The following is a 13,860-nucleotide window of genomic DNA, read 5'->3' as shown; positions in this document are numbered from 1 at the left end:
AAGGGAGATTTACGGGAAAATACTAATACGGGAGGACGGCGGGAAAGAGAAGTAAAATACGGTAGTTTCCCGGCCAAAACGGGAGACTTGACAGCCTGAGATGGCTGTCTCTGGCCACGCCCCCTACAGTCGGTCCGGCCCCTGGCTTTTCCAGCGTGTTCGCGAAAACGACTTCATTATTTATCTGATTGATTTATCGACAGACCATCATACTTTTTAGACGTTATAATAACAACACTCTATTGATCCCCCTCTTACTGTCCATGATACACAATGACGAGACACATGTTCACTAATGACGAGAACTATTCTATTTTTCATGCCGGGTCCTTCAAATCTTACATTTACAAATCTTGTTCTTGTTCTCTGCTCGTTCCCGTAGATATATATTATTATACGGAGATTTACGGAGTCTTCAAAGACGGTCCAGCTCAAGGATCACTGTTGCTGTGGTGTAGATCAGCTGATCTGTAGTAGTCTTCTACGTACATCTTCTAGTAGACCTTCTGAGGGTACTTCACGCATTCTTGGTCGGAGGGTCCAGGTTTCCAGCTTAGCTTATTTCTTATTTCTCAGGTCAGCTGCTCTTGTATTCAGCCTACTAATATATATGGGGCTTGGTACCCAATCTCGGAATGTGGGGATGATGATATCTCCCCCCTGACCTGTCGTCCTGGCTCCCCCTTGTCGTAGCAATCGTGTTGTACCTCATCAATGTAGGGAGCCGCCCACTGGCCCAATGGCGGAATCCAATGGCGCAGCCGAAGGCTGTGAATGCGTGTTGGTCCTTCCAAGCGCTCCTGGGAATTACTTACCCTTTTTAATATACAAGATATTCTTTTAGACACACATCTGACTCCATTTTATTAATGACCTTATTTCAGTATATTGTAGTCATGACGTTTATGTTGTTCGGATTACTTCGGGACTCTCCTTTAGATTACCAACTCTAGTTTACCCCTGACGAAGGAGTCCGCCAGATTCGCCTCGGCCGACAGGGCGATCCGTGGGCTTGTTCCACAGGGTTTGTCTTAGATGCACGGAAATCGGCACCATTTAAGACAATGTCAGCCTCTGATTATTCGGGTCCCTCGACCTATATAATTTCCCAAAGGCCCAGTGTCTGCCAATTACTGAGCATGTGGGTGCCTCGGAGATTAAGCCGATGTTTACCCGAACCACACGTACATCCACCTCAGAGGCTCAGCCGGGGGCAGCCCATATCATAACATGTGTCAACCTCAGCGGCTGTGACGGCGCACCTTTTGTTGCGGTAGTTTGTACGAGGTTTTACTTTGGGCTCGTCTCAGGGACTCCGCCGATGCCGCCCATTGTCTTACCATGTGAGCGTCTCAGGGACTATGCCCGGTGCCTAGGAACATAGTGTGTACGCCCCTCAGAGGGCAGACCGGTACCTTTCATCAGCATGTGTTGACCTCAGAGGTTAAGTCGGCCCGTAACTGAGCGTGTGCGAACTCCAGAGGTGCGGTTTTGGTATCCACCTAACTTAACTTGGGCAGTCGAGTTTGGGACCCGGATAAAGGGGATTTAACCCAGAGGCTGCAAGATAGTATTTATCACTTTAGTCCTAATCAGGATAGAAGTCCAATCTGGAAAGTTTATAAAGAAGTTAGCAAATCAGACAGTCATGAAGTAATCAAGACAACATTTATTAAACATATTACAATATATAATTATTGACATGTGGCCACATACTTGTAAATACATTTGGACAAATACAATATTAAACAATCACATTCCTCAGCTGAGAGTGCACAAAGTTCTGCGGAAAGTATCTGACTACAGATGGACTTTCACGCAGTTCTCTGTGGGAGCTCTGATTACAGAGTAACTCCCCGAATCCTTCTGAGGCCCTTCCTTAAGTATCCAAACCAGGTGATGGCATGTCTCTGAAGACTGACCAATTTCGGTCAACGGTTAATTTTAGGGGCATTGTTGGCCTTGGTTCTCAAGTCCTCAGCCAATCAGATCACTTTAGGGGGTGGTCGTAATTCCCTTGTTCTGCCATGTGAGAGGCTCTCTCAGTTTGGTGGGTTTAGCCGAAGTTTCTATAGTTCTCTTAGGGAAAACTATACTGCCTTAAATCTGAGTGTATAACACTCGCCGTCTCATGCCTATTCAAACGAGACCAAACATGCGTGTATTTGTCCCTAACATCTATGTGTGGTGAGTTATCCTATTTCTAGTGGAAAAGGTGTCTGTGTCTGGGGACTGACAGCTGTTGTTGCTGTGGTTTGACTGTGGAACTCCGGCCACTCCAGGGGGTGAAAGGTCTTGCTTTTTCTGTATTGCTCCAGTTATTCTCAGGAGCCGGCAGGGCTTTGCCTTCCTTAAAAGGGATGGTTTGATGCGTGGAGTCCAATCTTGCCTGGGCCAGTGGATCCTTTTCTTGGAGCTCTGAGATGGACTGATGCAGGCTGATCAGAGTTGGGGCCTGCAGGACCTATAAGTTTTATGTCCTTACATCAATCTCTAGTTGTGATAGCAGTTGTTTCTGGCCACAACCGGGATTCGAACCCCGGTCTCCCGTGTGAAAGGCGGCGATCTTACCACTACACTATCCAGCAACTATATAATACAATATATAAAAAATATAATATAAATATAATATAAATATATAAAATATATAAAATATATTTTTGGCCACAACCGGGATTCGAACCCCGGTCTCCCGTGTGAAAGGCGGCGATCTTACCACTACACTATCCAGCAACTATATAATATAAGGGAGATTTACGGGAAAATACTAATACGGGAGGACGGCGCGAAAGAGAAGTAAAATACGGTAGTTTCCCGGCCAAAACGGGAGACTTGACAGCCTGAGATGGCTTTTCCAGCGAAAACGACTTCATTATTTATCTGATTGATTTATCGACAGACCATCATACTTTTTAGACGTTATAATAACAACACTCTATTGATCCCCCTCTTACTGTCCATGATACACAATGACGAGACACATGTTCACTAATGACGAGAACTATTCTATTTTTCATGCCGGGTCCTTCAAATCTTACATTTACAAATCTTGTTCTTGTTCTCTGCTCGTTCCCGTAGATATATATTATTATACGGAGATTTACGGAGTCTTCAAAGACGGTCCAGCTCAAGGATCACTGTTGCTGTGGTGTAGATCAGCTGATCTGTAGTAGTCTTCTACGTACATCTTCTAGTAGACCTTCTGAGGGTACTTCACGCATTCTTGGTCGGAGGGTCCAGGTTTCCAGCTTAGCTTATTTCTTATTTCTCAGGTCAGCTGCTCTTGTATTCAGCCTACTAATATATATGGGGCTTGGTACCCAATCTCGGAATGTGGGGATGATGATATCTCCCCCCTGACCTGTCGTCCTGGCTCCCCCTTGTCGTAGCAATCGTGTTGTACCTCATCAATGTAGGGAGCCGCCCACTGGCCCAATGGCGGAATCCAATGGCGCAGCCGAAGGCTGTGAATGCGTGTTGGTCCTTCCAAGCGCTCCTGGGAATTACTTACCCTTTTTAATATACAAGATATTCTTTTAGACACACATCTGACTCCATTTTATTAATGACCTTATTTCAGTATATTGTAGTCATGACGTTTATGTTGTTCGGATTACTTCGGGACTCTCCTTTAGATTACCAACTCTAGTTTACCCCTGACGAAGGAGTCCGCCAGATTCGCCTCGGCCGACAGGGCGATCCGTGGGCTTGTTCCACAGGGTTTGTCTTAGATGCACGGAAATCGGCACCATTTAAGACAATGTCAGCCTCTGATTATTCGGGTCCCTCGACCTATATAATTTCCCAAAGGCCCAGTGTCTGCCAATTACTGAGCATGTGGGTGCCTCGGAGATTAAGCCGATGTTTACCCGAACCACACGTACATCCACCTCAGAGGCTCAGCCGGGGGCAGCCCATATCATAACATGTGTCAACCTCAGCGGCTGTGACGGCGCACCTTTTGTTGCGGTAGTTTGTACGAGGTTTTACTTTGGGCTCGTCTCAGGGACTCCGCCGATGCCGCCCATTGTCTTACCATGTGAGCGTCTCAGGGACTATGCCCGGTGCCTAGGAACATAGTGTGTACGCCCCTCAGAGGGCAGACCGGTACCTTTCATCAGCATGTGTTGACCTCAGAGGTTAAGTCGGCCCGTAACTGAGCGTGTGCGAACTCCAGAGGTGCGGTTTTGGTATCCACCTAACTTAACTTGGGCAGTCGAGTTTGGGACCCGGATAAAGGGGATTTAACCCAGAGGCTGCAAGATAGTATTTATCACTTTAGTCCTAATCAGGATAGAAGTCCAATCTGGAAAGTTTATAAAGAAGTTAGCAAATCAGACAGTCATGAAGTAATCAAGACAACATTTATTAAACATATTACAATATATAATTATTGACATGTGGCCACATACTTGTAAATACATTTGGACAAATACAATATTAAACAATCACATTCCTCAGCTGAGAGTGCACAAAGTTCTGCGGAAAGTATCTGACTACAGATGGACTTTCACGCAGTTCTCTGTGGGAGCTCTGATTACAGAGTAACTCCCCGAATCCTTCTGAGGCCCTTCCTTAAGTATCCAAACCAGGTGATGGCATGTCTCTGAAGACTGACCAATTTCGGTCAACGGTTAATTTTAGGGGCATTGTTGGCCTTGGTTCTCAAGTCCTCAGCCAATCAGATCACTTTAGGGGGTGGTCGTAATTCCCTTGTTCTGCCATGTGAGAGGCTCTCTCAGTTTGGTGGGTTTAGCCGAAGTTTCTATAGTTCTCTTAGGGAAAACTATACTGCCTTAAATCTGAGTGTATAACACTCGCCGTCTCATGCCTATTCAAACGAGACCAAACATGCGTGTATTTGTCCCTAACATCTATGTGTGGTGAGTTATCCTATTTCTAGTGGAAAAGGTGTCTGTGTCTGGGGACTGACAGCTGTTGTTGCTGTGGTTTGACTGTGGAACTCCGGCCACTCCAGGGGGTGAAAGGTCTTGCTTTTTCTGTATTGCTCCAGTTATTCTCAGGAGCCGGCAGTGCTTTGCCTTCCTTAAAAGGGATGGTTTGATGCGTGGAGTCCAATCTTGCCTGGGCCAGTGGATCCTTTTCTTGGAGCTCTGAGATGGACTGATGCAGGCTGATCAGAGTTGGGGCCTGCAGGACCTATAAGTTTTATGTCCTTACATCAATCTCTAGTTGTGATAGCAGTTGTTTCTGGCCACAACCGGGATTCGAACCCCGGTCTCCCGTGTGAAAGGCGGCGATCTTACCACTACACTATCCAGCAACTATATAATATAAGGGAGATTTACGGGAAAATACTAATACGGGAGGACGGCGCGAAAGAGAAGTAAAATACGGTAGTTTCCCGGCCAAAACGGGAGACTTGACAGCCTGAGATGGCTGTCTCTGGCCACGCCCCCTACAGTCGGTCCGGCCCCTGGCTTTTCCAGCGTGTTCGCGAAAACGACTTCATTATTTATCTGATTGATTTATCGACAGACCATCATACTTTTTAGACGTTATAATAACAACACTCTATTGATCCCCCTCTTACTGTCCATGATACACAATGACGAGACACATGTTCACTAATGACGAGAACTATTCTATTTTTCATTCCTTCAAATCTTACATTTACAAATCTTGTTCTTGTTCTCTGCTCGTTCCCGTAGATATATATTATTATACGGAGATTTACGGAGTCTTCAAAGACGGTCCAGCTCAAGGATCACTGTTGCTGTGGTGTAGATCAGCTGATCTGTAGTAGTCTTCTACGTACATCTTCTAGTAGACCTTCTGAGGGTACTTCACGCATTCTTGGTCGGAGGGTCCAGGTTTCCAGCTTAGCTTATTTCTTATTTCTCAGGTCAGCTGCTCTTGTATTCAGCCTACTAATATATATGGGGCTTGGTACCCAATCTCGGAATGTGGGGATGATGATATCTCCCCCCTGACCTGTCGTCCTGGCTCCCCCTTGTCGTAGCAATCGTGTTGTACCTCATCAATCTCTAGTTGTGATAGCAGTTGTTTCTGGCCACAACCGGGATTCGAAGATGTCTCTGGCCACGCCCCCTACAGTCGGTCCGGCCCCTGGCTTTTCCAGCGTGTTCGCGAAAACGACTTCATTATTTATCTGATTGATTTATCGACAGACCATCATACTTTTTAGACGTTATAATAACAACACTCTATTGATCCCCCTCTTACTGTCCATGATACACAATGACGAGACACATGTTCACTAATGACGAGAACTATTCTATTTTTCATGCCGGGTCCTTCAAATCTTACATTTACAAATCTTGTTCTTGTTCTCTGCTCGTTTACGGAGTCTTCAAAGACGGTCCAGCTCAAGGATCACTGTTGCTGTGGTGTAGATCAGCTGATCTGTAGTAGTCTTCTACGTACATCTTCTAGTAGACCTTCTGAGGGTACTTCACGCATTCTTGGTCGGAGGGTCCAGGTTTCCAGCTTAGCTTATTTCTTATTTCTCAGGTCAGCTGCTCTTGTATTCAGCCTACTAATATATATGGGGCTTGGTACCCAATCTCGGAATGTGGGGATGATGATATCTCCCCCCTGACCTGTCGTCCTGGCTCCCCCTTGTCGTAGCAATCGTGTTGTACCTCATCAATCTCTAGTTGTGATAGCAGTTGTTTCTGGCCACAACCGGGATTCGAACCCCGGTCTCCCGTGTGAAAGGCGGCGATCTTACCACTACACTATCCAGCAACTATATAATACAATATATAAAAAATATAATATAAATATAATATAAATATATAAAATATATAAAATATATTTTTGGCCACAACCGGGATTCGAACCCCGGTCTCCCGTGTGAAAGGCGGCGATCTTACCACTACACTATCCAGCAACTACATAATATAAGGGAGATTTACGGGAAAATACTAATACGGGAGGACGGCGGGAAAGAGAAGTAAAATACGGTAGTTTCCCGGCCAAAACGGGAGACTTGACAGCCTGAGATGGCTGTCTCTGGCCACGCCCCCTACAGTCGGTCCGGCCCCTGGCTTTTCCAGCGTGTTCGCGAAAACGACTTCATTATTTATCTGATTGATTTATCGACAGACCATCATACTTTTTAGACGTTATAATAACAACACTCTATTGATCCCCCTCTTACTGTCCATGATACACAATGACGAGACACATGTTCACTAATGACGAGAACTATTCTATTTTTCATGCCGGGTCCTTCAAATCTTACATTTACAAATCTTGTTCTTGTTCTCTGCTCGTTCCCGTAGATATATATTATTATACGGAGATTTACGGAGTCTTCAAAGACGGTCCAGCTCAAGGATCACTGTTGCTGTGGTGTAGATCAGCTGATCTGTAGTAGTCTTCTACGTACATCTTCTAGTAGACCTTCTGAGGGTACTTCACGCATTCTTGGTCGGAGGGTCCAGGTTTCCAGCTTAGCTTATTTCTTATTTCTCAGGTCAGCTGCTCTTGTATTCAGCCTACTAATATATATGGGGCTTGGTACCCAATCTCGGAATGTGGGGATGATGATATCTCCCCCCTGACCTGTCGTCCTGGCTCCCCCTTGTCGTAGCAATCGTGTTGTACCTCATCAATCTCTAGTTGTGATAGCAGTTGTTTCTGGCCACAACCGGGATTCGAACCCCGGTCTCCCGTGTGAAAGGCGGCGATCTTACCACTACACTATCCAGCAACTATATAATATATAATATAAATATAATATAAATATATAAAATATATAAAATATATTTTTGGCCACAACCGGGATTCGAACCCCGGTCTCCCGTGTGAAAGGCGGCGATCTTACCACTACACTATCCAGCAACTATATAATATAAGGGAGATTTACGGGAAAATACTAATACGGGAGGACGGCGCGAAAGAGAAGTAAAATACGGTAGTTTCCCGGCCAAAACGGGAGACTTGACAGCCTGAGATGGCTGTCTCTGGCCACGCCCCCTACAGTCGGTCCGGCCCCTGGCTTTTCCAGCGTGTTCGCGAAAACGACTTCATTATTTATCTGATTGATTTATCGACAGACCATCATACTTTTTAGACGTTATAATAACAACACTCTATTGATCCCCCTCTTACTGTCCATGATACACAATGACGAGACACATGTTCACTAATGACGAGAACTATTCTATTTTTCATGCCGGGTCCTTCAAATCTTACATTTACAAATCTTGTTCTTGTTCTCTGCTCGTTCCCGTAGATATATATTATTATACGGAGATTTACGGAGTCTTCAAAGACGGTCCAGCTCAAGGATCACTGTTGCTGTGGTGTAGATCAGCTGATCTGTAGTAGTCTTCTACGTACATCTTCTAGTAGACCTTCTGAGGGTACTTCACGCATTCTTGGTCGGAGGGTCCAGGTTTCCAGCTTAGCTTATTTCTTATTTCTCAGGTCAGCTGCTCTTGTATTCAGCCTACTAATATATATGGGGCTTGGTACCCAATCTCGGAATGTGGGGATGATGATATCTCCCCCCTGACCTGTCGTCCTGGCTCCCCCTTGTCGTAGCAATCGTGTTGTACCTCATCAATCTCTAGTTGTGATAGCAGTTGTTTCTGGCCACAACCGGGATTCGAACCCCGGTCTCCCGTGTGAAAGGCGGCGATCTTACCACTACACTATCCAGCAACTATATAATACAATATATAAAAAATATAATATAAATATAATATAAATATATAAAATATATAAAATATATTTTTGGCCACAACCGGGATTCGAACCCCGGTCTCCCGTGTGAAAGGCGGCGATCTTACCACTACACTATCCAGCAACTATATAATATAAGGGAGATTTACGGGAAAATACTAATACGGGAGGACGGCGGGAAAGAGAAGTAAAATACGGTAGTTTCCCGGCCAAAACGGGAGACTTGACAGCCTGAGATGGCTGTCTCTGGCCACGCCCCCTACAGTCGGTCCGGCCCCTGGCTTTTCCAGCGTGTTCGCGAAAACGACTTCATTATTTATCTGATTGATTTATCGACAGACCATCATACTTTTTAGACGTTATAATAACAACACTCTATTGATCCCCCTCTTACTGTCCATGATACACAATGACGAGACACATGTTCACTAATGACGAGAACTATTCTATTTTTCATGCCGGGTCCTTCAAATCTTACATTTACAAATCTTGTTCTTGTTCTCTGCTCGTTCCCGTAGATATATATTATTATACGGAGATTTACGGAGTCTTCAAAGACGGTCCAGCTCAAGGATCACTGTTGCTGTGGTGTAGATCAGCTGATCTGTAGTAGTCTTCTACGTACATCTTCTAGTAGACCTTCTGAGGGTACTTCACGCATTCTTGGTCGGAGGGTCCAGGTTTCCAGCTTAGCTTATTTCTTATTTCTCAGGTCAGCTGCTCTTGTATTCAGCCTACTAATATATATGGGGCTTGGTACCCAATCTCGGAATGTGGGGATGATGATATCTCCCCCCTGACCTGTCGTCCTGGCTCCCCCTTGTCGTAGCAATCGTGTTGTACCTCATCAATGTAGGGAGCCGCCCACTGGCCCAATGGCGGAATCCAATGGCGCAGCCGAAGGCTGTGAATGCGTGTTGGTCCTTCCAAGCGCTCCTGGGAATTACTTACCCTTTTTAATATACAAGATATTCTTTTAGACACACATCTGACTCCATTTTATTAATGACCTTATTTCAGTATATTGTAGTCATGACGTTTATGTTGTTCGGATTACTTCGGGACTCTCCTTTAGATTACCAACTCTAGTTTACCCCTGACGAAGGAGTCCGCCAGATTCGCCTCGGCCGACAGGGCGATCCGTGGGCTTGTTCCACAGGGTTTGTCTTAGATGCACGGAAATCGGCACCATTTAAGACAATGTCAGCCTCTGATTATTCGGGTCCCTCGACCTATATAATTTCCCAAAGGCCCAGTGTCTGCCAATTACTGAGCATGTGGGTGCCTCGGAGATTAAGCCGATGTTTACCCGAACCACACGTACATCCACCTCAGAGGCTCAGCCGGGGGCAGCCCATATCATAACATGTGTCAACCTCAGCGGCTGTGACGGCGCACCTTTTGTTGCGGTAGTTTGTACGAGGTTTTACTTTGGGCTCGTCTCAGGGACTCCGCCGATGCCGCCCATTGTCTTACCATGTGAGCGTCTCAGGGACTATGCCCGGTGCCTAGGAACATAGTGTGTACGCCCCTCAGAGGGCAGACCGGTACCTTTCATCAGCATGTGTTGACCTCAGAGGTTAAGTCGGCCCGTAACTGAGCGTGTGCGAACTCCAGAGGTGCGGTTTTGGTATCCACCTAACTTAACTTGGGCAGTCGAGTTTGGGACCCGGATAAAGGGGATTTAACCCAGAGGCTGCAAGATAGTATTTATCACTTTAGTCCTAATCAGGATAGAAGTCCAATCTGGAAAGTTTATAAAGAAGTTAGCAAATCAGACAGTCATGAAGTAATCAAGACAACATTTATTAAACATATTACAATATATAATTATTGACATGTGGCCACATACTTGTAAATACATTTGGACAAATACAATATTAAACAATCACATTCCTCAGCTGAGAGTGCACAAAGTTCTGCGGAAAGTATCTGACTACAGATGGACTTTCACGCAGTTCTCTGTGGGAGCTCTGATTACAGAGTAACTCCCCGAATCCTTCTGAGGCCCTTCCTTAAGTATCCAAACCAGGTGATGGCATGTCTCTGAAGACTGACCAATTTCGGTCAACGGTTAATTTTAGGGGCATTGTTGGCCTTGGTTCTCAAGTCCTCAGCCAATCAGATCACTTTAGGGGGTGGTCGTAATTCCCTTGTTCTGCCATGTGAGAGGCTCTCTCAGTTTGGTGGGTTTAGCCGAAGTTTCTATAGTTCTCTTAGGGAAAACTATACTGCCTTAAATCTGAGTGTATAACACTCGCCGTCTCATGCCTATTCAAACGAGACCAAACATGCGTGTATTTGTCCCTAACATCTATGTGTGGTGAGTTATCCTATTTCTAGTGGAAAAGGTGTCTGTGTCTGGGGACTGACAGCTGTTGTTGCTGTGGTTTGACTGTGGAACTCCGGCCACTCCAGGGGGTGAAAGGTCTTGCTTTTTCTGTATTGCTCCAGTTATTCTCAGGAGCCGGCAGGGCTTTGCCTTCCTTAAAAGGGATGGTTTGATGCGTGGAGTCCAATCTTGCCTGGGCCAGTGGATCCTTTTCTTGGAGCTCTGAGATGGACTGATGCAGGCTGATCAGAGTTGGGGCCTGCAGGACCTATAAGTTTTATGTCCTTACATCAATCTCTAGTTGTGATAGCAGTTGTTTCTGGCCACAACCGGGATTCGAACCCCGGTCTCCCGTGTGAAAGGCGGCGATCTTACCACTACACTATCCAGCAACTATATAATATAAGGGAGATTTACGGGAAAATACTAATACGGGAGGACGGCGGGAAAGAGAAGTAAAATACGGTAGTTTCCCGGCCAAAACGGGAGACTTGACAGCCTGAGATGGCTGTCTCTGGCCACGCCCCCTACAGTCGGTCCGGCCCCTGGCTTTTCCAGCGTGTTCGCGAAAACGACTTCATTATTTATCTGATTGATTTATCGACAGACCATCATACTTTTTAGACGTTATAATAACAACACTCTATTGATCCCCCTCTTACTGTCCATGATACACAATGACGAGACACATGTTCACTAATGACGAGAACTATTCTATTTTTCATGCCGGGTCCTTCAAATCTTACATTTACAAATCTTGTTCTTGTTCTCTGCTCGTTCCCGTAGATATATATTATTATACGGAGATTTACGGAGTCTTCAAAGACGGTCCAGCTCAAGGATCACTGTTGCTGTGGTGTAGATCAGCTGATCTGTAGTAGTCTTCTACGTACATCTTCTAGTAGACCTTCTGAGGGTACTTCACGCATTCTTGGTCGGAGGGTCCAGGTTTCCAGCTTAGCTTATTTCTTATTTCTCAGGTCAGCTGCTCTTGTATTCAGCCTACTAATATATATGGGGCTTGGTACCCAATCTCGGAATGTGGGGATGATGATATCTCCCCCCTGACCTGTCGTCCTGGCTCCCCCTTGTCGTAGCAATCGTGTTGTCTGCCAATTACTGAGCATGTGGGTGCCTCGGAGATTAAGCCGATGTTTACCCGAACCACACGTACATCCACCTCAGAGGCTCAGCCGGGGGCAGCCCATATCATAACATGTGTCAACCTCAGCGGCTGTGACGGCGCACCTTTTGTTGCGGTAGTTTGTACGAGGTTTTACTTTGGGCTCGTCTCAGGGACTCCGCCGATGCCGCCCATTGTCTTACCATGTGAGCGTCTCAGGGACTATGCCCGGTGCCTAGGAACATAGTGTGTACGCCCCTCAGAGGGCAGACCGGTACCTTTCATCAGCATGTGTTGACCTCAGAGGTTAAGTCGGCCCGTAACTGAGCGTGTGCGAACTCCAGAGGTGCGGTTTTGGTATCCACCTAACTTAACTTGGGCAGTCGAGTTTGGGACCCGGATAAAGGGGATTTAACCCAGAGGCTGCAAGATAGTATTTATCACTTTAGTCCTAATCAGGATAGAAGTCCAATCTGGAAAGTTTATAAAGAAGTTAGCAAATCAGACAGTCATGAAGTAATCAAGACAACATTTATTAAACATATTACAATATATAATTATTGACATGTGGCCACATACTTGTAAATACATTTGGACAAATACAATATTAAACAATCACATTCCTCAGCTGAGAGTGCACAAAGTTCTGCGGAAAGTATCTGACTACAGATGGACTTTCACGCAGTTCTCTGTGGGAGCTCTGATTACAGAGTAACTCCCCGAATCCTTCTGAGGCCCTTCCTTAAGTATCCAAACCAGGTGATGGCATGTCTCTGAAGACTGACCAATTTCGGTCAACGGTTAATTTTAGGGGCATTGTTGGCCTTGGTTCTCAAGTCCTCAGCCAATCAGATCACTTTAGGGGGTGGTCGTAATTCCCTTGTTCTGCCATGTGAGAGGCTCTCTCAGTTTGGTGGGTTTAGCCGAAGTTTCTATAGTTCTCTTAGGGAAAACTATACTGCCTTAAATCTGAGTGTATAACACTCGCCGTCTCATGCCTATTCAAACGAGACCAAACATGCGTGTATTTGTCCCTAACATCTATGTGTGGTGAGTTATCCTATTTCTAGTGGAAAAGGTGTCTGTGTCTGGGGACTGACAGCTGTTGTTGCTGTGGTTTGACTGTGGAACTCCGGCCACTCCAGGGGGTGAAAGGTCTTGCTTTTTCTGTATTGCTCCAGTTATTCTCAGGAGCCGGCAGGGCTTTGCCTTCCTTAAAAGGGATGGTTTGATGCGTGGAGTCCAATCTTGCCTGGGCCAGTGGATCCTTTTCTTGGAGCTCTGAGATGGACTGATGCAGGCTGATCAGAGTTGGGGCCTGCAGGACCTATAAGTTTTATGTCCTTACATCAATCTCTAGTTGTGATAGCAGTTGTTTCTGGCCACAACCGGGATTCGAACCCCGGTCTCCCGTGTGAAAGGCGGCGATCTTACCACTACACTATCCAGCAACTATATAATACAATATATAAAAAATATAATATAAATATAATATAAATATATAAAATATATAAAATATATTTTTGGCCACAACCGGGATTCGAACCCCGGTCTCCCGTGTGAAAGGCGGCGATCTTACCACTACACTATCCAGCAACTATATAATATAAGGGAGATTTACGGGAAAATACTAATACGGGAGGACGGCGGGAAAGAGAAGTAAAATACGGTAGTTTCCCGGCCAAAACGGGAGACTTGACAGCCTGAGATGGCTGTCTCTGGCCAC

Source organism: Brienomyrus brachyistius, unplaced genomic scaffold (genome assembly GCF_023856365.1).
Source record: "Brienomyrus brachyistius isolate T26 unplaced genomic scaffold, BBRACH_0.4 scaffold191, whole genome shotgun sequence".
Taxonomy (NCBI): domain Eukaryota; kingdom Metazoa; phylum Chordata; class Actinopteri; order Osteoglossiformes; family Mormyridae; genus Brienomyrus; species Brienomyrus brachyistius.
Note: the sequence above shows the minus strand (reverse complement) of the source record.